Below are 26,952 nucleotides of genomic sequence, written 5' to 3'. Positions count from 1 at the left end.
CAGACACTTGTGAATTTCTATGGAAACCAAGATAACTGACATTTAATAGACTATTTTTAGAAGAATTTCAAATGTTTGGAATTTCCCTTCATACTTTCTATTATTGTCATCATTCCATTCTACTCTATCATAGTATTTCTCTTCCATTTGTTTGTCACGAGGATATTTTCAGGAGTAGATATTAGTATTGCTATATCTAGGTGTGTGTGTGTGTTTTAAGATGTGCTTTTGTGACTGGGATGTTAAATGCACATTAGCAAAGCAAAAGCCTATGTTCAAAATACTTTCAGTATTCATGATGCATTGTAGGTTTTTGGGAGTTAAATTCTGAGTATTGTCACACTTAAAGTGTGGGTTATTGGAGAGGTAGTAGAAGTTACTGTATTTTTATTTCTGCAGGTTTCCCCCCAATATACATATACATACATACATCCATCCATACATACATATTTTTTTTTCTATCCCCACGGATAACTTTAACTCTGAAGAAAGATGGTGTTGGGAGGAGAAATTCTGAGAAATTTTCTCATGGTTTGAGTCTAAAAATTTGAGTACTATTGAAATAGAAGACAGGACATGTATGTAAAAGACATAGCAAATAGTGAATATTTAATGAATGCTACTTCTGTTACTCATGCCCTTTCCGTTATTGTAGGTTGCATTCGATTCAGGAATTTCTAGATAAATCTGCCCTTATTTCAGCTTTTGTCCACATAGCACTTGTGAGTGACATGCAAAACCTTCTTTAGTAGATGTCTCCAAAGGACAACCTGATTTCCTCTTGATCTTTGGTGCCTGATAAGCTAAGGAGTCTTTTTTTTTTTTTTTTTTTAAGACAGAGTTTCACTCTTGTTGCCCAGGCTGGAGTGCAATGGCACGATCTTGGCTCACTGCAGCCTCTGCCTCCTGGGTTCAAGCGATTCTCCTGCCTCAGCCCCCCCGAGTACCTGGGATTACAGGCACCCACCACCACGTCTGGCCAATTTTTGTATTTTTGGTAGAGACGGGGTTTCACCATGTTGGCCAGGCTGATCTTGAACTCCTGACCTTGTGATCACCTGCCTTGGCCTCCCAAAGTGCTGGGATTACAGGCTGAGCCACCGCGCCCAGCTGGGAGTCTTCTGTTACCCCTTCAACATTACATGGACTCTCCTAAAAGAGAATTAAATTTGCTCCTTTTTATATGCAGAAAAAACCCCATAAATCTGGACAGTATGTCTGGTTTCCTTAAAAGTTTAGCTGGGCTGGGCGTGGTGGCTCATACCTGTAGTCGAAACACTTTGGGAGGCCGAGGCTGGTGGATCACTTGAGATCAGGAGTTTGAGACCAGCCTGGCCAACATGATGAAATCCCAACTCTATTAAAAATACAAAGATTAGCCGCGTGTGGTGGCATGCACCTGTAATCCCAGCCGCTCAGGAAGCTGAGGCAGGAGAATCGCTAGAACCCAGGAGATGGAGGTTGCAGTGAGTCGAGATTTTGCCACTGTACTCCAGCCTGGGCAACAGAGTGAGACTCCATCTCCAAAAGGAAAAAAAAAGTTCAGCTGAATCACAACATTATGGTATACTATATACTTGTTACTTATTTATTTTATTTTATTTTATTTTTTGAGACGGAGTTTCGCTCTTGTTGCCCTGGCTGGAGTGCAATGGCAGAATCTCAGCTCGGCTCACTGCATCCTCTGCCTCCTGGCTTCAAGTGATTCTCCTGCCTCAGCCTCCCGAGTAGCTGGGATTACAGGTGCCTGCCACCACGCCTGGCTAAGTTTTTGTATTTTTAGTAGAGATGGGGTTTCACCATGTTGGTCAGGCTGGTCTCCAGCTCCTGAGCTCAGTTGATCCACCCGCGTCAGCCTCCCAAAGTGCTGGGATTACAGGCGTGAGCCACGGCGCCCTGCCTACTTAGTGGTATTCTTGATTCATTGTTCTCTAAGGACTTGTCCCATTCAAGCGCATCTGTGTACATTAGAATTCTGATAATGTCTGTTGAGGCTCAGAGCTTAAGTTTCAAAGCCATGTGCAGTCAGATGCAAGGCAAGTAAACTTGGGAAGCACATTTCATAAAGCCTCCAAATAGAGAAAAATCATAGATTAGGAATAAAAGAAAAGGAATCTGTATGATTGAAAAGTAAATTGTGGGAGGATGGAATAGTACCTGGATAAATAACTGATTTAAGTAACTTACTTTAGTTTACTTATTTCTTCTGCTCCCAAACATAGACAAATTAGTTTTTTTTCCCTCTTTAAACAAATTTAAATATACTTATATTCTCTAAATAGACTTCTTTTTATTGAGATTTCCAGAGGCCCATTATTATGTGAAAATAATTCACTTGTACTACTGGTGTCTTGTACCTCTTTTTGAAAACTATTTTAGTGTCTTGTATTAGGAAAAATCCCTAAGAACTTGGAATAATTGTAATATTCCAACCGGAAGATACATTATTTGCTGTGTTGAAAATGAACGCAAGACTTGTACATAATATTATTCAAATAATATGTATTTTGGGGGTTTGCATAAACTAGTGTTTCTTAGCTTTCTTTATACAACATCTTGGCATATCTTTAGGGTATGTTGTAGATACTGAAATAGAGTAAAATAATTTAGATTCCTCTTCAGTGGCACCAATCACTTTTAGTAGTCAAAAGTGTGAAATCAAAGACTCCAAAAGATCTGGAATCACCGTTTCCAATTTAACTGGAAATTGGAAGACAGGAACTTCCAACTGGAAGTTGCCTGTCATCTGTGCCAATCATTATCGGAGGTATAAGAGATTTTTATAAATGAATTTGCTTTTATTTAAAGAAAATTAACATGGTGGGTAATAACCCACAAGTATGTATCCTACATTGCAATTTATTTTTTACTTTTTTTTTTTTTTTTTTGAGACGGCATCTCGCTCTGTTGCCCAGGCTGGAGTGCAGTGGCACAATCTCGACTCACTGCAACCTCTACCTCCTGGGTTCAAGCAATTCTCCCTGCCTCAGCCTCCCAAGTAGCTGGGATTACAGGTGCCTGCCACAATGCTCAGCTAATTTTTTTTGTGTTTTTAGTAGAGATGGGGTTTCACCAAGTTGGCCAGGCTGGTCTTGAACTCCTGACCTCAGGTGATCCATCTGCCTCACCCTCCCAAAGTTCTGGGATTACAGGAGTGAGCCACTGTGTCGGGCTGATTTTTAACATTTTTAAAATAGAGAAATCAGCTTCCCTTTGTCTGGCTAGACTGCCAAATGTATGGTTCTTATTCTTAAGCTATATTCCCTTTCCTTTATAGACTGAATGTTTATATTCCCCCTCAGATTCATATGTTGAAGCCCTAACCCCCAATGTTATTAGGATGTAGTACTTTTGGGAAGTAATTAGGTTTAGATGAGGTCATGAGGATAGAGTTCTCAAGATGGGATTAGTAACATTATAAGAAGGAACCAGAGAGCTTGCCCTCTCTTTCTTTGCACCATGTGAGGATATGGCAGAAGGCAGCTGTTTGCAAACCAGGAAGAGGGCCCTCTCCAGAACCCGACCATGTTGGCACTCTGATCTCAGACTTCCTGACCTTTAGAGCTGAAATAAATGTCTATTTTTAAAGCCACCCAGCTTTTGGCATTTTGTTATAGCAGCTGAAGCAGACTAATACACTTATGAATGGTCTATAGTGAGCATGTGAAATTGATGACCCTAAGTAAAGATCCACCTTGCCTGTGGCTTGATTCCATGAGGTGGTTATTGAAGTATTCATTTGAAGGGAAAGGTGGGAAATCGACTTGTTAAATCTGTTCAGCAGATCTGTTGGATAGACACTAGTTTTGCTCATGCTTGCTTATAGTCTTTGAGCAAAATCATATGGGGTACCAGGAAGGTTCATGGTACTTGTTTGATAGAGAAGTACACTTGTGCTTTTGATAGTGTTTGAAATTAACCAGATAATACCTAGATAATTCTTGGAGTTCCTTAGTTAAATGTTTGATAGAAGATGTGTTAATACTATAATACTAGTTTGTGCTTATAATTTATAATTACTCAGGATCATTTTTAGTTAACAGTACTTACAGCCGATAATAATATAATATCAACAGCCTTACCTCTACATGGAGTTTCTGTCTTTTGTATGCCTAAAAACCTAGCAGACTACATTAAGAATAAGGTATCCTGGGCCAGGTGTGGTGGCTCATGCCTGTAATCCCAGCACTTTGGGAGGCCAAGGCGGGTTGATCACTTGAAGTGTTCGAGACCAGCCTAGCCAACATGGTGAAATCCTGTCTCTAGTAAAAAATACAAAAATTAGCTGGGCATGGTGGTAGGTGCCTATAATCTCAGCTATTCAGGAGGCTGAAGCAGGAGAATGGCTTGAACCCAAAAGGCAGAGGTTGCAGTGAGCAGAGATCATGCCACTGTACTCCAGCCTGGGTGACAGAGTGAGACTCCTTCTCAAAAAAAAAAAAAAAGAATAAGATATCCTGAATTGATGCCTGAGGAGGCAGGAGGTGGTGGGATCAATAGTTACTAGCTTAATGTATTGAATCAAATTGCCTTACTTTGTCTTTTATTTCTATATGTCTATATGATAGAATTCTTCTTGGAAATTACATTCTGTGGTGAAAATTTAAAAAAAAAGCTTTATTGAGATAACATTCATACAATATAGAATCCATCCAATTAAAGAGTACAACTCAATGGTGTTTTTTTTTTGTTTTTGAGACAGAGTCTTGCTCAGTTGCCCAGGCTAGAGTGCAGTGGCCGGATGTCGGCTCACTGCAAGCTCCGCCTCCCGGGTTTACGCCATTCTCCTGCCTCAGCCTCCGGAGTAGCTGGGACTACAGGCGCCCGCCACCATGCCCGGCTAGTTTTTTGTATTTTTTAGTAGAGACGGGGTTTCACAGTGTTAGCCAGGATGGTCTCGATCTCGTGACCTCGTGATCCGCCCGTCTCGGCCTCCCAAAGTGCTGGGATTACAGGCTTGAGCCACCGCGCCCGGCCTTTTTTTTTTTTTTTTTTTTTTTTTTGAGACGGAGTCTCGCTCTGTCTCCTGGGCTGGAGTGCTGTGGTGTGATCTGGGCTCACTGCAAGCTCTGCCTCCTGGGTTCGCGCCATTCTCCTGCCTCAGCCTCCCAAGTAGCTGGGACTACAGGTGCCCACCACCACGCCTGGCTAATTTTTTTGCATTTTTAGTAGAGACGGGGTTTCACCGTGTTCGCCAGGATGGTCTCGATCTCCTGACCTCGTGATCCACCCGCCTCGGCCTCCCAAAGTGCTGGGATTACAGGCGTGAGCCACCGCGCCTGGCCAACTCAATGGTTTTTAGCATATTCACAAAGTAGTACAACTACTACTACTATTGAATTCCAGAAGATTTTTATCATCCCATAAAGAAACTATGTATCCTTCGGTAGTAGCACTGCCTTTTTCCCCTCAATAGTTTGAGTCCTAGGCAACCACCAACTCATTTAGTCTCTCCTTCCTTCCTTCCTTCCTTCCTTCCTTCCTTCCTTCCTGCCTTCCTTCCTGCCTTCCTCCCTCCCTCCCTCCCTGCCTTCCTCCCTCCCTCCCTCCCTCCCTCCTTTCTTTCCTTTCTTTCCTTTCTTCCTTCCCTCCTTCCCTCCTTCCCTCCTTCCTTCCTTCCTTTCTTTCCTTTCTTTTCTTTCTTTTCTTTCTCCGGACAGAGTCTTATTCTGTCTCCCAGGCTGGAGTACAGTGGTGCGATCTCAGTTCACTGCAACCTCCACTTCCAGGGCTCAAGTGATTCTCCCCTCAGCCCTCTGAATAGATGGGACTACAAGCGTATGCCACCATGCCCAGCTAATTTTTGTATTTTTTGTCGAGATAGAGTTTTGCCATGTTGCCCAGGCTGGTCTCAAACTCCTGGACTCAAGCAATCTGCCAACCTCAGCTTCCCAAAGTCCTGGGGTTATAGGTGTTAGCCACCAGGCCCGGCCCTACTTTCCGTTTCTATAACTTACCTGTTCCATAGATCTGTCACACAATATGTGGACTTTTGTGACTGGCTTTTTTCACTTAGCATAATGTTTTCAGGATTCATCCATGTTTTAGCATATATTAGCACTTTTTTATTGCTGAATAATATTCCATTGTATGGATATATTACATTTTGTTTATCCATTTGTTTGATAGACATTTGGGTTGTTCCTACTTTTTGGCAGTTATGAATAATGCTGCTCTGAATATTTACGTACGAGCTTTTATGTGGACATATGTTTCAGTTCTCTTGAGTATATACCTAGGAGTGAAATTGCTATATCATATGGTAACTCTATTCTTTTTAGGAACTGCCAGACAGCTCCAAATACCCCTGGTTCTGCCATGAATATACTTTTGTTTTATTTGGTGACATTTTGTAGACTAGGAGGAAATTTGTCTCAAAATGGGAACATAGAAACATAGCTGTGTTTTCCTCTGGGGTGTCCAAGTCTCAAAGTCTCTTGTCCCTAGATTTTGCCAGTTTCTGCATATGTCACTTATCTGAATAAACCATTTAGATTCTATAGTGACTGGAAACTGTTGTGAAAGTTTGTTTTTTTCTTTCTTTTTTTTGAGACAGGGTGTCACTCTGTCACCCAGGCTGGAGTGAAGTCGTGTCATCACGGCTCATTGCAGCCTCAACCTCTCAGGCTCAGGTGATCCTTCTCCCTCAGCCTCCAAGTAGCTGGGAGTATAGGCGCACTCCACCACACCTGGCTAATTCTTTTTTTGGTAGAGATGGGGTTTCACCATGGTCCTCAGGCTGGTCCAGAATTCCTGGGCTCAAGTGATCCACTCACCTCAGCCTCCCAAAGTTCTGGGATTACAGGTGTGAGCCACTTCACCTAGCCATGAAAAGTTTTATTGTCAGAGAGTTACCACATTAGCTGGGTGGAAAATTGTTATCAGTCATATAGCACAAAAACATAGAGGCATTTTTGCCTAGCCTGGAAGGTAGGAGTGGCTCTAGGCAAAATTTTGTAGTAAGGATTTACCCTAGGCAAAACTAAAAAATAAGAAAACTTTATCTTAAAAAAAAATCAACTCATTTTCAGTTTTTATTGCATCTCTTCTCAGAAACCTCTTGTTTTCTTGTTCATTGTGGATGCCCAATGACCTTCTTCTGAGTTGCTGACTTGTCCTCTCTCTTCCAAAGTTAGCAGTATCTGTATTCTATTCCTTCATGGTAGCTAAATAAATCATGTTAAATGCAGATGTTAACAGATGTTAGTGTATTAAAGTATTTTAAAATCGTGATCTTTGAAGGTTTTTTTTTTTTTTAAGAAGGTATCTTAAGCAAAAAGGATGACTTGAACATTTCATATATTTGACAGGTAAGAGAGAGAAATGGGTTGGATGGATCTTTTAAGTTTAATTCTACTAAAATTGTATCATGAAGCTAGGGATTATTGACAGAAGGAAACTAAGTATAAATAAAACCTCCCTTAACATACTGTAAGGCATGACCAAAACTCAATAAGCTAAGCATATAGCCCTGAACCTTCTCAGTTATCACTGTATCAGTGTTTTTACAAAGCATCCTCCCCCTGCAGCATATATGGAGACGTTTCTTCATGGCTTCTCTTACTGAAAACTTTTGAATGCCCCTGCTCAGGGTGGAAATTTGTTGTTGTTACTATTGTTTTCATTTGTTTTTGCATTTGCAAGCAATTTCCAGAGAAGTGCCTTCAAACTGACCTGAGCGATATTTTGATCAGTGGCCACATTTCATTCGGAAGAATCGTAGGAAACAGTTCTTTCTGGTCTGTACTGAAAACTTGCTTCACCATAAATGAGATACTAAAAAACTTTCAGATTAAGCCACAAGTGTTTAGGTATGTTGGCACTAAATAAGTTTGTAACAGTGGTTTATTTTGGAATAGTTTAGTTTTGGAATAGTTTATTTTTTGTTTTTTATTTTCTTTTCTGATTAAAGTTCCTCGCTAGGGGCAAAATTACCAGAGTTAGGGGCAAAGCATGAAACCTGTCCAGTCTCTCTGATTTACCCACTTTTTTTCTTTTGCAGAGTTTAAAAAAATACAGAAAAAATTAACACATTATTAAAAATCTACCACTCAGAAATAACAGTGTTAACATTTTGTCATGTTTCTTTCATATTTTATTTTATTTTATTTTTTTGATACAGAGTCTTACTCTTGCTCAGACTGGAGTGCAGTGGTATGATCTTGACTCACTGCAACCTCCACCTCCTGGATTCAAATGATTCACCTGCCTCAGTCTCCTGAGTAGCTGGGATTACAGGTACATGCCACCATTGGCTAATTTTTGTATTTTTAGTAGAGATGGGGTTTCACCATGTTGGCCAGGCTGGTCTCGAACTACTGACCTCAGGTTATCCATCTGCCTTGGCCCCCCAAAGTGCTGGGATTACAGGTGTGAGCCACTGCGTCCGGCTGTTTTATAAAAATAAAATGTTGCAGGTACAGTTGAATCTTCCCTGTGCCTCTCCTCAACCTTTTCTATCTTGTCTATTCCAGAGCTAGTCACTGTGCTGAATTTGATGTGCAGTATAAACTTCTTCCTGTCTTTGTCCTGTTGTTTCTGCCTGTTGCTTGCCTGTGATCATGAAGTTTTGTTCTGTGTTTTTCTTTTTGAGATGCAGTTTGCTCTTGTTGCCCAGGCTGGAGTACAGTGGCGTGATCTCGGCTCACTGCAACCTCCCCTTCCCAAGTTCAAGTGATTCTCCTGCCTCAGCCCCACCAGGCCCAGCTAATTTTGTATTTTAAGTAGAGATGGGAGTTTTACCATGTTGGTCAGGTTGGTCTTAAAACTACTGACCTCACATGATCCACCAGCTTCGGCCTCCCAAGGTGCTGGGATTACAGGCATGAGCCACCATGCCCGGCAGAAGTTTTTACCAATTGATACAAATGCTTTCTGTGTAATTAGGTACCTTTGACTTATCTTCAATGTGGTAACTCCCAACCAAGAGTATTGCATTAGCCTTAGATTTACACATTTGTAGTTTACAACATATACCACATTATTTCATTCAGTCATCATAATAACCTTGTGAAACAATGTAGGGGACGTTTTCTGTTTTTATTTTCTCAGCACATCCTTTCCTCCTAACAATATTGCTCTCCCACAACACATGCACTTCCACTGGTGACATTCCCTTCCTGTATTCATCAGCGTTCTTAGTTGCAGACAACAGATCCTCCTGTCAAAAGAAGACACAGCTATAAAAGCATTTAAAGAAAAATGTTTCCTTGTGAAGATGGATTGCAAGGGAGTTCAGGCTTTAAAAAGACTGGCTTGCCAAATGAAATATACAACAGGTAATTAAAAGAAAACCTCAAGATTACCAAATTTACAGTTATTTTGGTTGTAAAAAAAAGCTAGTTATTTCATGAGTGTTATAACCTCAAAGATTGTATCATCCCTTCAGATATCAGCATTAAAAGAGCAATAACTTTGTGAAACAACAAAGTTGTTTTTATCGGAAAACAGTAGCTTACAGAAAAGGCTCAAGATTTCATTTATTTTGAGAACCAGAACTAGATAGAATGGCCTTAGTTTTTTTTAAAGTAAGTCTTTGTTTTGGGAGAGGGAAGGGGTTCCGGCTGTAAGTGCTTTGTTTTGTTTTTCTTCTGGCTGTGGGGTGTAATGTGCACACACTTGCATAATGCGGCAGGGCAAGGCATTAGTTTTACTTCTGTATCAAACTAGCCAGTTTATGAAGAAAGAAATTTATTACAAAGATTATGTTGCTTTTAGAATTTATGAGAGGGTCTGGGAACCAAGCTTAGATGCCACGGAGCCAGGGACACAGTCAAGAAATATGTACAGTCATTTCACTGTTCTGGCAGAAACCATGAAGCTGTTGCCATGTACCACCTATTATGTGAGGGATTAGGCACATAACCCTAGGACACAGCTGGTCCAGAAGAACCAGAGGCATCCATCATCTCCCCGTCCTTACAGAAAGAATCTGATGGCTCTGCATCCAGCCCCTACCCCACTTTAATCATGTCCACTTTCCTTGGGAACATCTGTTGGGCAGAACCTGGATCATAAGCCTGCACCCTCACTGCAAGCCTGTCTGCAAAGTAGTGTTTTAAGCTTTCCAGCCTTTGTAGCAGAAGGTAGCAGGTGGTTGAAAGATTACAGAGGGAATATTGAGTGAACTAGAATATGATATCTGCCACTTTCTGCTTTGTGTGTGTGTTTTTTTTAAATATAACTTCCCCTCACAGTACTCTGTATAGCCCCACTCCCAGGCTGGGATACGAGGGTGAGCACATGATTCAGGCTTTACTGATCCCAGTATCCTATTTCCCTGTCCATGAGGATTAGACCAAGAATGGTCATAGGATCAAAGCTTGATCAATCAAATCAATCAGCATCCTTGATATAGAGATATTGCTAAAGGCGCCATCTTTTTCCACAGGAGTGCTAAGCAGGGATAATGGAAGCCAGGAGTATCTGTCTGCTTAGGAGAGAATGAGGACAGAGAGGTATTGTTTGTATCCCTGGAGGGCCTGAGTCTAATTCTGCCCCCTGCATTTTCCAATTACATGAACAACAACAACAAAAAATCTCCTTTATTGCTTAAACTTGTTTGAGTTGGGTTTCTGTCACACAAATATCCTGACTGATAACATATAGTATTTTTGCGCTGTTGGCAGATAAGTCAGATGTACGATTCATATCCTACATTTGCATGAACAAGTTCAGGGGGTTAGTGACTCATTTAATAGCACATTCTCACAGCCCTGCAGGGCCTGATGCAATGGAAATCAGATGCCCAGAAGAGCAGCTGCAATCCAGAGCCTGGAGAATTGAGCAGGAGCTAGGGATGGCCTGGCCGCTGAAGAGATGCTTACACTGAGGAGGATCATAAAGTCTGGCAGTGGAAGAAGTTGGAAGGAGAAAGTCACGCTTAGGCTCCAAGAGCCCAGGCACATAAAGAAGGTTGGAAGCTGCGGGATTGGCAAAGGTTCATGGATGTGCAGAGGCAGAGGTCCAGGGGAGATTTTATTGAACCAGGAAATACTGTGGCAACTGTCCCAAATCAGCACACAGCCTGTGATTCTTTTTCTCTCTTATTTAAATGTCTATTTTAAAATTTTGTTTTGTTTTTTGTTTTTGAGACAGGGTCTCACTCTTTCACCTAGACCGGAGTGCAGTGACATGATCTTGGCTCACTGCAACCTCCACCTCCAGGGTTTGAGCGATTCTCCTGTCTCAGCCTCCTGAGTAGCTGGGATTACAGGCATACACCCCCACTCCTGGCCTAAACATCTCTTTTTAATCAACAGCTTTTTATAGATAAATAGTTTCTGATAGTTAATTAACATAAAAACCTAGTGGCAAGAAAAAAAAATCTAGCTGTGTTAGAAAAGGGAAATATGGGCACTGTTTGATGTAGCCACCCAGAAGATGATGAACTCAATAGCCTCTAGGTCATAAACCGGCTTCAGTTTTCCTGAATGTTTTAAGAGCTTCGGGGGAAGTCAGCAGGCAGGGAGGGCTAAGGGTCAGTTCTGGAAACACAGCCCTTGCTACAGTCAGTTATGGGGTATGGATGAAATACTGGACATATGGCAGGTGTGTGGTTGGGAAAACAAGCTGCTTCATGTTTTCTGGTTTAGACGGCTAGTGGCCAGCTCTCAGGACTGTGAAAACAGAACTCTCCTGTGGGGGTGAATTGAGTGTCCTCAGCTGATCCAAGCTCAGGGCTTGGAGGGGTGAGTGGGACCTTTGTTAGCACTAAGCCCAGGCATCCAAATGCAGATAAGAGTCTGGGCTCGATCACACGGGCATTGTCAAGTTAAATAGACAATGGAAAGGCAGAAGGCACCGAGCAAGAGGTGAAAGGTGGAGAGGAGCAAAGCAGAGAGATCCTGCACAACCTCTAAACTCTTTTTACACTTCTTTAACACATCAAGCTCAATACTTGCAAAGACCATTGACTTTGTTGTTCTCTCTGCCTTAGAATGTTCTTTCCTAGACACTACTCATGGCTGGCTTGTACCCATCCTTTAAATTGCAGCTCAAATATCACCTCTAACGGGTCTTCCCCCATCACTTCTATCACACCACTCTGTTTATTCCCTCTGTAGCAGTTATAACCCCAGAAATCATTTTGTTTGTGTAGTGTTCTCCCCTGCTCCATTAGAATGCAGCACCTTGAGAACTGGGACTTTGTTTCGTGCACTGCTGTGTCCCCAACATCTAGAACAGTGCCGGGTGTGTAGTCGGTGCTCAATACATAGTGATTGATTGAATGAAATGTTTGGGGACAATTAAATAAGATGATTAACTAAATAATCAGTATTTTGATTTGCATGAGACTTAGGGCCCTTGTGAAAATAAACATGAATCTCATCCATAGCCAGGATTCAAACACACATGGCCATGCCCAGTGAGCTAAAGTGGTGCTTACAAAAGCCAGATATCTGGAAGGACAACAGGTCTCTTGATAGGAAATCCACAGGGGCAGAAGGTTTCACCTGATTTAAATAAGAATGAGCCTATGAGATAAGACAGGCAGCATTTTAAACCAGGCAGCATAATGTGTGTGGGATGTCCTTACAGCTTTTGGAGGGTTTGGAGATGTCTTAGGTCAAAAGTATGGCCAGAAGCAGCCTGGGGACACATGCATTCTTTGCCCCCATAAGTTTGGGGAGTGCAGGCTGCCCACTGTAGCCTTTTCTTTGCACAGCTTATTAGCCCATATCTTGCTCTTTAGGTTTCTCAGACAGAAAACAATCACAAATTCACAGTGAACCCCAACTGCAGGGGACACAAATCAGGTGTCTGCATGGGCTTGTTGAAAACCCCTAACCAGGCCTGAGGGCTTTGATGGGCACCCCCACCCTTCCTTCCTGGGCAAGTAGGACTCACATGCACCCACAGCTGTCTATTCCATTATATCCTCCAGGTTGGTGAAGGTTTGAGTCTTATACCTCTTGACTACACTTTTGAAACATTTACATCTTGATCTGATACCTTGCTTTATATCTATTATATCTTGATGCCTTGGTAGAATTTTCTGATTCCAGTTATCAAAAGCGTGTGAACCAGAGCAACTCCATCTTGAACAGAAGCTGGGTGAAATAAGGCTGAAACCTGCCGGGCTGCATTCCCAGACAGTTTAGGAATTCTAACTTACAGGATGAGATGGGAGGTCAGCAGAAGATACAGGTCATAAAGACCTTGCCGATATAACAGGTTGCAGTAAAGAAGCCAGCCAAAACCCACCAAAACCAAGATGACAATGAGAGTGACCTCTGGTCGTATTCACTGCTACACTCCCACCAGTGCCATGACAGTTTACAAATGCCATGGCAACATTAGGAAGTTACCATATGTGGTCTAAAAAGGGAAGGCATGAATAACACACCCCTTGTTTAGCATATCATCAAGAAATAACCATAAAAATGGGCAACCAGCAGCCCTTGGGACTCCTCTGTCTGTGGAGTAGCCGTTCTTTTATTCCTTTACTTTCCTAAGAAACTTGCTTTCACTTTACCCTATGGATTCGCCCTGAATTCTTCCTTGCATGAGATCCAAGAACCCTCTCTTGGGGTCTGGATTGGGACCCCTTTCCTGTAACACAATGACCGGACACTATGTTAATTTAGAAGTGTTTTTTTTTCCCCCTACTTAAAATTCATGATGCAGTTTCGTTCAAAGTCTCCACATACCTCTTCAACATCAGCATCTGCTTTGGCTAGAAGCAGTTCAGAGCTGTCTCATACAGTTTTTTGGAGGCCCATCATCATTACTTCAACCTCTGTGAGTAAGATGCCATACTTAAAAAAACTCACATAGGATATAGCCAGTGAAAATAGGATGCTAAGCCACAGGTAACGAGTCTGATTTTTTTAGGACTGTTTTTCTTTCTTCTCCTTGTTTGTCTGGTTTCCATTCACAAATGCCATGACATAATCATGTATGGTTTTTAAAGAGAACTTATCAAACTTGCAGTTGTGAACTCACACACCCAGGAATGATGAATAATTTGCTTCTTTTTAAAACTTACTGCATCAGATGACCTCGACAGGAAGCCCAAAGTAGCATGGACAGAGATAATTTCAGGTCGTCGTGCCTTCTCCAAACAAAGTTCCAAATAAAGTAATTTATTATTTGTTTCAAATAAAGTACAGATGCTCCTTGACTTATGATGAGGTGTCCCAATAAATCCACTGTAAGTTGAAAGTATCATAAGCTGAAAATGCATTTAATACATCGAAACTGCCAAACATCATAGCTTAGCCTAGACTACTTTGAATGAGCTCAGAACACTTACATTAGCCAACAGTTGGACAAAATCATCTCACACAAGGCCCATTTTATAATGAAGTGTTGAATACCCCATGTAGTTTATTAAATACGGTGCTGAAAATATATTGCTTTTGCACCATGGTAACGTTGAAAAATTGAAAGTGGAACTATCATAGGTTGGGATCATCTTTAATTGAGAGAGTGCCTTGTATTAGGAGTGACTTTGTATTTTCTGAGCAAGAATTTTTGAGGACTTCTCTGCCTTGTGTAGAATATGTGATATTTACTCCCTGGTTCCCTGGGCATCCCCTTACGTGCTCATTTGCACCTTTATTAACAACTACTTTTTGTTGGGGCTTCCTGTGCAGTTTCTTAGGGCAAGAAACACTTTCAGAGGCTGCTAACTAGAAAGGAAAGAATAACTGTCTGAAGTCAACCTGAGTGTTAATTCAATTTCCAGGAACACAGAATTCAAGCGAGACTCCAGCAGAGACAAAATAATCAAATCTCAGCTTCCAGACCCTTTCATTGATTGATGAGAATAGCACCTTTTGTATTTGTCCTGTTGTTTCTGTGGCCTGCTCCCAAGGTTGCAAGTCTTTAGCAGCAATGAATCTACAAATGACCAGAGAAGACTTAAGATGAAGCTTTCTGCCTCTGCCACATGAAAGGCAGGATTAGGGACTAGAGAGCTAACTGCCTATTTCTTTGCAGGATGCTATTATTCTTAAGATTGGATGGAACTTTTCCCTGAAGAGTGCCAAATCATTTTCCTTGTTAATAACAAATCAATGGGCTCTAGCAGGTAAGGATCACACTAGGTGCTTGGGAAGGGTAAATTCTAGCCTGGCCTTGCTGTCAAATGGTGGGTTGAGTGCTGGTAAATCACCTTGCCTCTTTTGTGATTGTACTTGCAAGGCAGAGATTCTTCAACCTCGTGTGCATAAAAATCACTTGTTAAAATGCAAATTATTGAGTTTTACCAACAGAAATTCTGTTTTAGTGGGTTTGACATGGGGTCTTGGAGTCTTTTTTGGAGACTCTGTCTCACTCTGTTGCCCAGGCTGGAGTGCAGTGGCACAATCTCGGCTTACTGCAACCTCTGCCTCCTGGGTTCAAGTGATCCCCCCACCTCAGCTTCCCAAGTAGCTAGGATTACAGACATGCACCACCACGTCCGGCTATTTTATTTATTTTTATTTTTAGTAGAAACAGGGTTTCACCATATTGGCCAGGCTGGTCTCAAACTCCTGACCTCAAATGATCCGCCTTCCTTGGCCTCTCAAAGTGCTGGGATTACAGGTGTGAGCCACCGTGCCAGGCCTGGAGTCTATATTTTTAATGAACATGCTAGGTGACCTTGATGCAGGTGCTTCACGCTTTAACATTGATCTAAGGGATGCCTGAACAACTTCTTAGTGTCGGTGGAGATGACAGGTGAGCATCAGGGATACTCCCAGGTTATAGTGCCAGGAGAGATGGGAAGGGAGAAAGCTGTTTAGGGTAAGTGCTGAGGTCATTAGAAGACTTTTTTGTTGTTCGTAGGGGAGTAATAGCATTGCCCAAAGCCAGCTTATTCTTGCAAAGAGAATGGTTGGGACAGAGAAGAAGTAGAAATTTAATTTGGGGGTTATTGGTACCAGTCCTACCCATCTTTTAATAACTAGTGTTACTTAAGGGGTGAAGGTAAAATGGAAAAATATAGAGACTTTGATATGAATAGGGAGGGCCCCTTCCCTAATCTGACTTATAGAAACTTTCCTCAAAATTTTATACCTAAGATCATTGAATTTCCTAGTTCTGCTTCTGCCAACCATTTCCATATCATTCCATATCCTATATGTAATAATTAAATTATTTATTTAAAAAGGCAGGAAGGGAGTTCTATTTGCCTTTTGGGTACATCTTGTTATTAATATAAAGGTAGTGTTGGGTATTAATATAAAGGTAAAGATCATTGAATTTCCTGGTTCTGCTTCTGCCAGCCATTTCCATATCATTCCACATCTGATAAATAATAACTAAATTATTTATTCAAAAAGGCAGGAGGGGAGTTCTATTTGCCTTTCGTAATATAAAGGTAGTGTTGGGGTTAGGTGACCACTTCCCATTCTCTTCAGGCGCTTGTTCTCTGCCTCACAATCTGATATCTCACTATGGAGGATCAGCTGGAATACTTGGCTGTCAGAAACATGATAGAACTGTCTGAAGCTTTCTTTTTTTCTACTTCTGTTCTAATTCTGTTCTTGGCAGTTTTTTAAAAATTCACAAAACTTTCACTGAGATAGAAGTGAAAACATGAGATCATGTGCACCGTGTCAGGGGACTTGTCATCTGCCACTCCTCATGTTGCGGGCTCCTCTCCCCTTCAGCCATTTCAGTCATGCTGTGTTCTGCCTTCTTCTGCAACGGTGGTCAAAGGTTGCTTTCAGCTGGGCACAAAAGAGAACAGAGGAGGCAAGTGGGTGATCAGAAGGGCCGATTGAGGGCTGTTTGGCTTTGGGGATAATTGTGACTGATTTAGCATGCAAATCTCTTGTCAGAATATGGACAACAGGGGAGTACGTGGGCAGCTTTAAAAGTAACTGTACTTCCATTTGGTCTCTTTATTAGGCATTCTTATTGTTAATATCAGACATCTTTAATTTGTGTACTTTTTCAAGGCATGAATGCAAAGGCTACATGAAATCTCCATGGCCAACTTGTAATTTTAACGTGAGTGTTACGTTGTTGCGGTTGAAGAATGTAGGTTTAACTGAATTCACATATTATCCTTCATGTTAACTTCCATATGTTGACTAATTGAAATTAACCTCTACTACCATCCTCAAGTCTTTAGGAGCCAAGATTAGCACTTTATCTTCATCATTTAAATTTACCTAGATTTTATCCTTTAAATTTATCTAGATTTTATTTTAATTTATCTAAATTTAACCAAAATGTTTTAATTTTTTGTATCAACTTGTTAATTTTTTTGGTGGGGGAGAACATGATTATATTATTTAACATTATTGCTGTAAGTGATATTACCTTTGTATCTTGTATTTCATCTAAATTATAATTTTTAAAAAAGAGTTTCATGGTCAGGAAGAGAAGATTGGAAATCTTGCCATTGGAGACCTGCTAGAATCTAGGTTGATTTTAATTTACTAGTCAAAACCATTTTGGAATGATCATTAAGCCAGTTGTGAATACATTCAATAGAACTATCACCCAGCCCATATTTCCTTATCCTGATAACACCTTGTCAATACTTTAACACATTTTGTCAGATACATTACCAAAAGCCAGATATGCTATGTCTACTGCATCGTTTAGGCTTATTGATGTAAGAAAAGAAGGAGAATCTACATCTACATGATTTATTCTAGTGTATCCATGCTGGCTCCTAGTGACTACTTCTTGTCTTCCTGTTAATCATTCATTCTAGCATTAGGTTGACCAATATGAATTTTGCTATATTTTTCTTGTTCCCCCTTTCCTTGTCTCCAGGCTTCTGGTTCCTTTCTTATTATCTGTAATTCCTTAAAGTTCTTCAGAGTTGATCTGGAACTTCTCATACTTCAATGTGTAAATGAATCTGCTAGGAATCTTGTTACACAATACAGGTCCAGGAATCAAGGGGTAGAAACAAGAGTGGCTCCCTTTACTGTCACTCCTAGTGATCCACTAGGAAAATTGTTGTTTTCCATGCTTAGAGACTTAGTTCCAAAGGGAAGGACAGTGATTCCCTTGAACTGGAAGCTGAGACTGTCATCCAGTCCCTTTGGGCTCATGCCTCTCAGTCAACAGGCAAAGCAGGGGGTTGCCGGACTGGCTGGTGTGATTGGTCCTGATTACCAAGGGTAAGCTACTACTACACAATGGAGGTAAGGTAGAGCATGCCCAGGAGGTCTACGATGGAGTCTAGGATTCTGTATTTCCTGCAGATGTCTAGCTGATGTTGATGCTGCTGGTCCACAGGCTATACTTTGAGTAGCTAGGGACTAGAAGACTTGGTGTTTTAGGTAGGAGATCAGCTTTGAGTGCCCCTCTAGAACAGGAAGGAGGTCTCTAGTGGGTAGTGCTCTCAATTTCTTATTCCCACACTTACAAACTCACCAGTATCCTTATCTTCCAACAGTTATGTCCTTTATTCTTTCATCTTCAAGGTCTCCTGCTCCTTGACCCCTTCTCTCCCACCCACACAGTGCTTGCTTTCTTCTTCCTTTCACAGTCATCTTTCTTGGAAGAGCAGCCTTAAATTTTATACTTCCATTTTAGCCCTCCCCAGTTACTCCACAATCAACAACTCTGATCATGTCTCTTTCCTCTTTGAAACCCTGCCCTGGCTCCTCATTCCCTCTAGTTTCTTGTAGTGACATCCCCTACATGGCTCCTGTTTCCCTCCCTAGCTCGTCTCTTTACACTCCAGGAGTTCCAAATTATGCTTGGCTCCTAGGGTACATTATTCTCTTTCCAGTCTTCTTGCCTTAGCTTTTGCTCTTCCTCTGTCCATAAAAGCTCTTCTCTGCTTTGTTCACCTGCTATCTCCTCTCATTCTTCAGCTGTTCTTTTCACTCTCTGTCTTTGCTTAGGAACCTAAGTTCCTTTCTTTGCTTATATGTAGTATTTGTATAATTCAAGAACAATTGAAAGGAAGGACACCTGTGTTTTCCCTCTCTGGGGTGCATCTAACTGTAGAATTATTTTAAGGGGGTATTATCTTGACATGGTAGTGGTCAATCTTACTGAAGGGTTTTAAGGATACCAAGTCACTTGGCAAAGTCACTGTAAATCTTGTTTGAAAAAAAAGGGGGAAGACTTAATCATCACTCTGTATGTGAAGAAGAATATTTTTAATTACTTTATCATTGTGTGAGTTACTCTACTTGATCTATACGATATTCACTGACATGGTTTCATGAAAATGAAGCAATAAAATAAAGATAATAAGTTTTATCAGATGAGAATATTTTCACTAATGTGGTTCCCAGAGACAGTGATGAATGGTAAGGTTTTCAGATGATAACTCAGAATTTTGACAACTTCTTGCATTGGTCACCCTTGGGAGCAGTGACAGATAGGGTCACTTGCTGGCTAAGAGAGTGGCCTTATGCAAATCACTACGCTAATTGGGTTTTCTCAACAATAATAGGGAATAGAGATGGAGAGCTGCCAGAAAAGATGCAGACACTGAGGCCTTGATGGATTATTAGCTGGTTATTCAAGCTATAGAGGCTCAGGACCTGAGATAAATTGAATTAAGTCCAAAAGAAACTAGGCTATGGTCAAATAATTTTTTAAACATAAAATTTGGATGTTTCTCATGATCTCTCAGGCAACGAGTGCAATTTGCTATCAGCTGCATTGTTGCAATGGCACTTGCAGATAGCAGAAGGGATGGTGAAATGTGGGGGGTGAGGCACTCATAGACTTAAAACTTCATTTGCAAAGTGGCCTTAATGTGTGTGTTTGAGAGATAAGTCTTAATCCCTTGCATACAATAAGTGTTTTGTAAATGTGTATAGACTGACTATATGTTGTGTGAAATATTTAAATTAAATGAAAGGATTGCCCTTGCTTTCAGGAACAGTTTTTTATAGTGTGGTTTTGTGTCTGCTGTATCATGTGGTGTCCTAGATTCCTGTCACTATTATAGAGAAAGGCATGCAAAAGAGAATCAGAATTGCTGGCTTCATTAAGGATATAGCACAGATATAATTTCGTTTTCCTCAGGGTCATGGAACTGTTGATGAGTTATTTTCTAGCTGACATGCTTGGAGTGGGAGCTCTGGCCTCTTTTCACATTGCTGATTTCCTGGGCAGTCTGTCTCTGGGTCATGACTCTCTTGGTTTGTGTTGCCTTTCAGCATAATGCATTTTTCCAGACTGAACTCTGTCTTTTATATAGGTTGTACCAGAAAATGAAGAAACCACAACCAGAGACAGAGGCAATGTTTTAAATTGTGAAAGCTCATAGTCATAATAGTTTATTTTGTGAGAAAGTACTTGGTCAGTCAAATCTATTCCTTTCTCTCTCTTTATAGAGACAGGATCTTGCCATGTTGCCCAGTCTAGATTCAAACTTGGATCCGCTGGCTTCAGCATGTGGAGTAGCTGAGATTATAGGCAGGTGCCACCATGCCTGGCTTAATCCTCTTTTGAGGATGATGTTCCTGGGACTTTGCCTAAGACCTTTGTGGGGTAGTGGATCAAAGGGATTTGGAATCAGCCAGCTCTGAGTTTAAGTCCTGATTCTGCCCCTTGATTGTGTTTTGTCTTGAGCCAGCTTTGATTATTTTAAAAATAACTTTTTACTAATTATAAAATAGTACAGAATTTAGAGAACATTGAAAGTTACAAAGAAGAAAAGAATATTCATGTAACAATAAGATAAAATGCTCATGAATTAACATTCTTTGAAAGTATGGTTTTATACATTTATATGAGATTCAATTATGTAACCATGTAACCATTCTTATATTTTTTGACATTGAAGATGTTTCTTGGTTGGACCATTATAAACAGTGTTGTCATGAAGGCCAGTTGGGTTAGCTCACTCCTTTAATCCCAGCACAGGCTGAGGCGGGATGATGGCTTGAGGCCAGGAATTTAAGACCAGTCTCGGCAACTTAGTGAGACCCTGTCTCTACAGAAAAATGAAAACACTAGCTGGGCATGATGGCATATGTATGTCTATAGTCCTAGCTACTCAGGAGGCTGAGGTGAGAGGATTACTTGAACCCAGAGGTTCGAGGCTGCAGTGAGCCATGATCATGCCACTGCACTCCAGCCTGGACAACAAAACGAGACCTTGTCTCTAAAAAAAAAATAGTAATATAAAAAATTCTTAAAGTATTGTTGTGAAGAATCTCTTTGAATTACAAAAATTTAAGTATCTTTTTCAATGGGGTAGTTTTCTAGGAAGAGAGTTTTGCTTGAATATTTTAAATATTTGCTATTGAAGCTTTTAATACTGGAAAGTTTTTCAGAAAGGCTTTGATCGTTTATAGTTTTACCAATAATTGTGGAAGAGTAAAGGGTAAGTAATTTAACTGAGCTTCAGTTTTTAAATCTATTTGCATCATAACATTGGGAGGATGTGGCCTAACGTAAAGTACCTAGCCTAGCAACTGGCAAATATTATTAACGTTTTTAGTGTCTGCTTTAATATATTAAGTGTCCATACCATATCATTAGATGCTCTATGGCCCTCATCAGCCATTAAAAAAAAGGAAAATAAACTTTTACAGAGTTATATTTGTTGTGATGTAGAATTATGTGTGAGTACCTAGCCTAATGTTCTTTTTTTGAAAACTGCCTTTTAAAGTAAATGTATTTATTAAGGTGAAAAGTAGAGGGGAAAGACACTGTGGTATTTATTAAAAGTATTTCTTTTGAATTAATTAAAAAAACCAGGAAATTATTGCAGTTCATTGAAAGCTTAGCCCAACTGGCCATTGTATTTATACTGGTTTTAATATAGTATCAAATCTTATATTGCGCAACTGCTTGAATTCAACGTGTGTTTCAGTCACATGTTTATTGGCTGATGGGAGAAGCAAGAGAGTCAGAGATCAATATTCTCGGTATCCCAAATTGTCAGTGTTAATTAAAATGACTTGAGGGCTGTGAGCCACCTTAAAAGAAGGCATAAAATAGTATGGTAATTTTAATAACTAAATCCAGAAATAATGAAACTTTGTATCTTATTTTTCTCATTTCTACCTATTCTACAGCATAGAGCTTGGCTGCATTAGTTTCCTAAGACTGCTGTAACAAACTGCTACAAACCAAATGGCTTAAAACAACAGAAATGTATTTTCTCACAGTTCAGGAGTCTGAAATCAAGCTGTCGGCAGGGCTGGTTCCTTCTGAAGGCTCTGAGGGAGAGTCTGTTCATGCCTCGGTCCTAGCTTTTGGCGGCTGCCTGCATCCTTGGCCTTCCTTGGCTTGTAGCTGCATCACTCCAGTCCCTGCCTCTGTGGTCACAGGGGCCTCTTCCATATGTTTCTTCTGCCTCTGGGTGTTCTTTCTTCTTATAAGGAACCCTAATGCAATGTGACCTCATCTTGATGACCACATCTGCAAAGACTGTTTCTAAAAAAGGTCATATTCGCAGCTGGCCGGGGGAGAGGGTGAGGAAGAGGAGGGGTTATTACATGAACATATCTTTTTGTGAGGACACAGTTCAACTCTTTACAGTGGCAAACACTAAGTTCAAACAGAAACTCATAATCCCTCCTTCCTCCACATCCACTGCTGTCGTCTCTAACTTCAGTTTATTGAGTCATATTTACCTAATCACTGGCTTCCCATGCCTACTGTATTTGGTTTAAGTTTTTCTGCTTGGCTCTACCTTTGATAGACAAGATAATTTCTGAGAGTAAGAAATTGCTGTCCCTAAGCTTGAATCTTATTTTTTTTTCTCTCTTTGTGCTGTCACCCCTGTAGGGAAGGTCTCCTTTCTTCATCTAAGTAAGTCTTATTCTAAGGGTGGGATGCTTTATACTTTCTTTTTCCCTATAGCACCTGGCACAGTGCTAACACATATGTACTCAATAATTATTTTAATTGATTTTCAGATAAAGTAGAAGGATATAGATTATAGATTGGAAATAAAAGTAAATAATGGCTTTATGTGCTTGAATCCCCAAATTCAAGTTGCTTCAGAACAAAATTCAAGTTGGTCTGTCTTGATAGCTTCAATCAATCAAGTAGAATATTGTTTTCTCTTTGTTTTAGAATTTCTACCTGGAGTACTAGTGTCATTTTTTAATTTTAATTTTGTTTTTTTTAGAGACAAGGTCTTTCTCTGTCATCCAGGCTGGAGTGCAGTGGTGCAATCATATCTCACTATGGTCTCCAACTCCTGGGCTTAAGTGGTCCTCCAACCTCAGCCTCCCCCACAAGTAGCTGGTGGTACAGGTATGTGCCACCACTCAGTACTGTATTTTAGTCTCATTCTGGTGTTCATCCGTTTTGGCTCTAAAATAGCATGAACATGCCAGGCATGGTGGCACATGCCTGCAATCTGAGTGCTTTGGGAGGCTGAAGCAGGATCACTTGAGGCCAGGAGTTTGAGACTCAGACTGGGAAACATAGTGAGACCATGTCTCTCAAAAAAGTCGGGCATGGTGGTGTGCACCTGTAGTCTCAGCTCCTTGGAAGGCTGAAATGAGAGGATCGCTTGAGCCTAGAATTAGAGGCTGCAGTGAGCTACTGCACCACTGCACTCTAGCCTGGGTGACAGAGCAAGAACTCATCTTTAACAAAAACAAAATAAAAAATGTCATGAGCAGATGCTCCTGTTAAGAGCATCTCTTGAGAGCGGCCCTTTGGAATTGAGTAGTATAGAATCATATACTTTGATTTTGACTGTAAATTATACTTTTTATTTTATTTTTAAACAGGTTTGTGGCATTTATTATGTGCCAGGCTCTAGTCTATTTGCTTAGCAAATAGACTTGAAGTTTTTGTTCTATATTGTCAATACTGAGTTCTGTGTCTGAAAGATAATTTCTTATCAGTGATGTAATATCTAAAAGCATAAATGAAACCAGCATGTAGTTTGTTTCATCTTTATTATCATCATTGTTACATAGCTAAAAAGATTTAAGAGGTTTTGCTCATCTGGACTTCTCTGCCTCTTCAAAAAGGAGGTCCAAGGCAACACTGCTACCTCCTCCTTGGGTTCTGTCTAATTCCACTAAACACCACAGTTATAAATTTGAAGGGATATATACCAGGGTACCAAATTTAGTATATGGCCTTATGGAAGCCTAGTCAAGCCCAACTCATCCATAGTCTGGTGGACCTCAGCTCCAGCTCAGGTTCTTACCGTTACCAGGTCCAGAGCCATTAACTGGGCTCTGGTGGTGAGAAGATTTATTTTTCTGTTTTGTCATGGGAAAAGGATAGGAGTCAGCAAGGGTTCATTTGGGTGATAGTGAACACTTGTGCGTGTGTGGTGTTTGTAGCTAGAATGAATGAATATTTGCTAAGCAAATAGACTAGAGCCTGGCACATAATAAATGCCACAAACCTGTTTAAAAATAAAATAAAAAGTATAATTTACAGTCAAAATCGAAGTATATGATTCTATACTACTCAATTCCAAAGGGCCACTCTCAGCATCTCCATAGTCTCCCAGTGGTCTGAGCCTAAGGCTTATCTCCTCAGCCTTCCATTCACCTCTGTTTTGAGATCTTTGTCCTTGGTCTGTTAAGTTTCATGAACTGTAACTTTTGGCAAATGGGAAACGTCCTCACAGAGGAGTTCCTTCAGTTTTCAGTGCAATCTCTTCTATAGTGACCTGCAAAAAACCTGAATTAGAAACTTAGCGTGAATAGGTATTTTTACAAAATAAGTTGACGCTTGCTGAGCTTAATTTTTTCCTGCCTTTATGTTCACAGAAAAGAGACATTGTAAGTCTTAAGGGCAGTGGTGTGTTGGTAAATGTTTAACATCAGACTCTCTTTAAGAAAACCCATATTTGTAGTGGTTTGTGATTTTCATAGGCTCTAAAAAAAGCCAGGCATAGTGATATTTTCGTATCATCATATTGAAAATGATGACTGAAATTTTCGTCATTTTGAAATTGGCCATGATGAAAATATCATCATTCAAACTCCCAGTGTGACCTCACTGAAGTGGAGTTGGGCAGAGAAATGGACATACGCTCTAGAACACCTCTGCAATAGGCATTGGGTACATGGAGGATTGAGGGGATATGCCTTAGGTCTGGCCCTTAGAGAGGCTATGAAGATGCTGAGACTAGCTTTTCCCTGTGTTTTCATTTGTCCATACATTCATTCTACAAATATTTACTAAGCACCTGCTATGTGCCAAGCATTGCTCTAGGTACTAGGGATATGGTAGGGAACCAGACAAAGTCCTCGCTTCCAAGGAGCTTGCGTCCCAGTGAAGGTATTCACAGACTTCCAATTTCACCTCCGTGGGACCCTAGCATTCTCATATTTTAGATAGTTAAGAGTCAAGGTCCCATAACACTTTAATGTTTTATTTTATTTTATTTTATTTCTGAGATGGAGTTTCACTCTTATTGCCCAGGCTGGAGTGCAATGGCACAATCTCAGCTCACTGCAACCTCTGCCTCCTGGATTCAAGTGATTCTCCTTCCTCAGCGCCCTGAATAGCTGGGAGTATAGGTGTGCGCCACCACGCCTGGCTAATTTTATATTTTTAGTAGAGACGAGGTTTCTCCATGTTAGTCAGGCTGGTCTTGAACTCCCAACCTCAGGTGATCCACCCGCCTCAGCCTCCCAAAGTGTTGGGATTACAGGCTTGAGCCATCGTGGCTGGCCAACACTTTAATTTATTAAATGAAGAAAATAGCATGGGCCCATTTCAGTTTTCCTAGATATAAAGCAGGGATTATGGAGGAGGAGGTAGAATTGCTCTTTGAATTGTCTCCATGTTGGAGTCACAGAGACCTAAACCTTGCAACGTCAGGAGCATTGGCTTGTCTTACATGGGAAACTCATGGTAGATAAAGCTTCGTTAGAAAGTTTGTTGTGTAGATTCCTCTGATGCGCTTTCCAGGCTGATAAGGTTCTAACTTCATCTCTGGTGATCAGCTTTTGTCCTTCCTGGACTCCTTTGCAAATAGCAGGTGCCTCAAGGGGGAAAGTTGGAGAGCAGGGATAAGAGTCTTGCTGGGAGTTCCAGTCCCCTACCTAACCCAGAGGAGGTGACTGTTGCAAACCATTACCTGTCTCATTAAAGGTTATGACAGCTAGAAGCTTATGGAGTGGATAAGCTTCTGGAAACTGAAATTGTGTCTAAGAATCAGGAAGGTTCATATCCTCAAGATGGGTAGGAAAGGGGTTGATGAGGCTACTCTGATGGTAGAACTCTGGAGAGAAAGATGATTTACACATTGGAGGGGAAGAAAAAAATGTTCTCTTTACCTTTCCGAATTCTCAGCTGGGACCCTTGTAACAAAAGGTAGATGAAGAAGGGAAAAGTAAGCTGGGCAAGGTGGCTCAAATGTGTAATCCCAGCACTTTGGGAGTCTAAGGCAGGAGGGTCAGTTGAGGCCGGGAGTTCGAGGTTATGGTGAGTTATGATCACAGCATGGCACTACAGCTTGGGTGACAGAGCAAGAGCCTTAGCCAAGTGTGATGGTCTGTGCCTGTAGTCCTAGCTGCTTGGGGGGCTGAGGTGAGAGGATTGCTTGAGCCCAGGAGTTCAAGGATACAGAGAGCTATGATCATGTCGCTGCACTCCAGCCTGAGCAACAGGGTGAGGTCTCAAAACAAACAAACAAACAAATAAAAACCAGATTCCCTTCACCCCCCAAAAAAACCAACAAGAGAAAAGCAAGAAGTTAACACATGTGTGTTATATGTATATGGGAGATACCAGAGAAGTGAGTACATCTCAAAGAGGTGGCTTAGTACTCTGGCTTTACAGCATCTTCAACAAAGAACAATAATTATTTATAGAAATGACTGCAGCAAGGGAAAGGACCTTGAGTCTCTCCGGGTGGCAAACTCTGGGGAAACAAATAAAATACATGGGAAACTCCTGGTAGATAAAGCTAAGTTAGAAAGTTTGTCGTGTGGATTAATTCCTCTGGTGCCCTCTCCAGGCTGGTGATCAGCCTTTGTTCTTCCTAGACTCCTTTGCAGATTAGGGGGATGGCAGAGAGCTTCTTTTATATCTGCATCTTCCCCGTTGCCTTCAACTCAAAATAATCCTTATGCCAAAGTG

The 26,952-nt window shown here is 40.9% G+C and overlaps 1 protein-coding gene across 5 annotated transcripts in view; it reads left to right on the top strand.

Moving 5' to 3' along the window:
• Positions 1-26,952, top strand: part of GPR176 (G protein-coupled receptor 176) — a 120,678-nt gene that overhangs the window by 2,024 nt on the left and 91,702 nt on the right. Inside the window, exon 2 of one of the 5 annotated variants that reach the window (XM_065547753.2) lies at positions 23,015-23,142. The exons of 3 other annotated variants lie outside the window; for them this stretch is intronic. The gene's annotated coding sequence lies outside the window, so the exon portion shown is untranslated. Of the gene's footprint in view, positions 1-8,122; positions 8,239-23,014; positions 23,143-26,952 lie in introns of all 5 variants that reach the window. One more of the 5 variants, XM_073995495.1, reaches the window with a different exon arrangement.

Source organism: Macaca fascicularis, chromosome 7, assembly GCF_037993035.2.
Source record: "Macaca fascicularis isolate 582-1 chromosome 7, T2T-MFA8v1.1".
Lineage (NCBI taxonomy): Eukaryota > Metazoa > Chordata > Mammalia > Primates > Cercopithecidae > Macaca > Macaca fascicularis.
This window is presented reverse-complemented; position numbering and strand designations above follow the sequence as displayed.